This window comes from Muntiacus reevesi, chromosome 13, assembly GCF_963930625.1.
Source record: "Muntiacus reevesi chromosome 13, mMunRee1.1, whole genome shotgun sequence".
NCBI classification, from domain to species: Eukaryota; Metazoa; Chordata; class Mammalia; order Artiodactyla; family Cervidae; genus Muntiacus; species Muntiacus reevesi.
In genome coordinates, this window is record NC_089261.1 from 28,894,378 (window position 1) to 28,896,640 (window position 2,263).

The window sequence follows — 2,263 nt, forward strand, 5'->3', positions numbered from 1 at the left end:
TGTTCCCCTGGTAACTCTAATTTTCTTGAGGAGATCTCTAGTCTTTCCCATTCTATTGCTTTCCTCTATTTCTTTGCATTGATGATTGAGAAAGGCTTTCTTATCTCTCCTTGCTATTCTTTGGAACTCAGAATTCAAATGGGTATATCATTCCTTTTCTCCTTTGCCTTTTGCATCTTTTTTTTTTCAGTGTCTACAATCAATTTTATTTTAATATAATCTAAACACATACCATTTAGAAAATACCAAGAAAAATTTATGTACAAAAGTTGATGCTATTGCATTTGGATAAAGCTGGCAAGTTCTTGCTACTAGCATAGCCCAGGAAACACCACCAAAGAAACCTAATATATTGGAATAGATGTTGTGGCATTTGGCCCACAGTTTGATAGCTCTCAGGGTTAACCTGAAGTTGTCAATGTTTGGTACTAGATGTAAAATTTCATCGGTTACCCTGCAACTGTTAAGACTTCTTATACATCTTATATTTAAATTTTTAAGCAGACTGTCATCTCTTAAATCCAAGTCTTCTGGAATAGTCTGCAGAGTTAATCTTGCAAACAAAATATCGATCTCCATCCCATCAAAACACAGTTGATAACTGTGATAACTGTTATCTGGTTATTGATAACTGGTACAAATGCCTCTTCAACAGCTCTTAAATCTTTTTCTTCTTCCTGTAATTTCAACTTATAGAACGAGGTGAAAAAAATCACTTCGATCAACATGTCTTGGTGCAACACAAAATGCATCAATATCAGCATCTTTTGTATATACTCCTAACCTATAAGACCCAAATGTAAAACTTTTCCCACCAACATTTTCAATTACAGATGGTGGAAGGTTCTTGCTTTCACTGATTTCTCGTATCCACTCTTTTACTAGGTTATTTAATTTTCCCAAAATTAAAATCCTGCGCTGCAGTTCCTGTTCCTCTTCAAAAACCCCAAAGGGCTTCAGAGTCTCAACTAGCTTCTGTGTGAGTAGGCAGTCAGTCTCCTTGGGGGCTGCTAAGCTGATGGGAGAAGGGATGCCATAGTGCCTCTGTGGCGTCTGTGTTTGCTGTGATCCCTGTGTTGTTACTGGAAAGGGCATTGTCTCCTGCGCCGACACCGCCCAGTCATTGTCCCCCCGCCCCCAGCCGCCGCCCTGGGCCTGATCCACTGAGGCGGGAGGGAGGGGGGCGGGGGCCTACCTTAGCCCTGGGTCCTACCCCACTCCCGCACCTGCTCCCGCTGCTTTAAGAGCCTCTCCTCCTTCCCCTTGGTCCTAACATGGCGCCCGAGCACTACCACCGCCACATCTCTTCTTTTCTCAGCTATTTGTAAGGCCTCCTCGGACAGTCATTTTGCCTTTTTGCATTTCTTTTTCTTGGGGATGGTCTCGATCACTGCCTCCTGTACAATGTCATGAACCTCTGTCCATAGTTCTTCAGGTACTCTATCAGATCTAATCCCTTGAATCTATTTTTCACTTCCACTGTATAATAGTAAGGGATTTTACTTAGGTCATACCTGAATGGTCTAGTGGTTTTCCCTACTTTATTCAATTTAAGTTTGAATTTGGCAGTAAGGTGTTCACCCCGATCTTGTTTTTGCTGACTATATAGAGCTCCTCCATCTTTGGCTGCAAAGAATATAATCAATCTGCTTTTGGTGTTGACCATCTGGTGATGTCCATGTGTAGAGTCTTCTCTTGTGTTGTTGGAAGAGGGTGCTTGCTATGACCAATGAGTTGTCTTGGCAAAACTCTATTAGCCTTTGACGTGCTTAGTTTTGTACTCCAAGGCCAAATTTGCCTGTTACTCCAGGTGTCTCTTGACGTCCGCCTTTTGCATTCCAGTCCCCTATAATGAAAAGGACATCTTTTTTGGGTGTTAGTTCTAGAAGGTCTTGTAGGTCTTCATAGAACCGTTCATCCTCAGCTTCCTCAGCATTACTGGTGGGGGCATAGACTTGGATTACTGTGATATAGAACGGTTTGCCTTGGAAACAAACAGAGATCATTCTGTCGTTTTTTGAGATTGCATCCAAGTTCTGCATTTCAGACTCTTTTGTTGACCATGATGGCTACTCCATTTCCTCTAAGGGATTCTTGCCCACAGTAGTAGATATAATGGTCATCTGAGTTAAATTCACCCATCCTAGTCTAGTTTTCTGGTTCCTAAAATGTCCATGCTCACTACTGTCATCTCCTCTTTGACCACTTCCAATTTGCCTTGATTCATGGATCTAACATTCCAGGTTCCTATGCAATACTGCTC

General features: G+C 41.8%; 1 pseudogene; it reads right to left on the bottom strand.

The window, feature by feature from the left end:
* Positions 1–210: 210 nt before the first annotated feature.
* On the bottom strand, positions 211–1,095 carry LOC136145419 (poly(A) polymerase alpha-like; annotated as a pseudogene).
* Between the last annotated feature and the right edge of the window lie 1,168 nt (positions 1,096–2,263).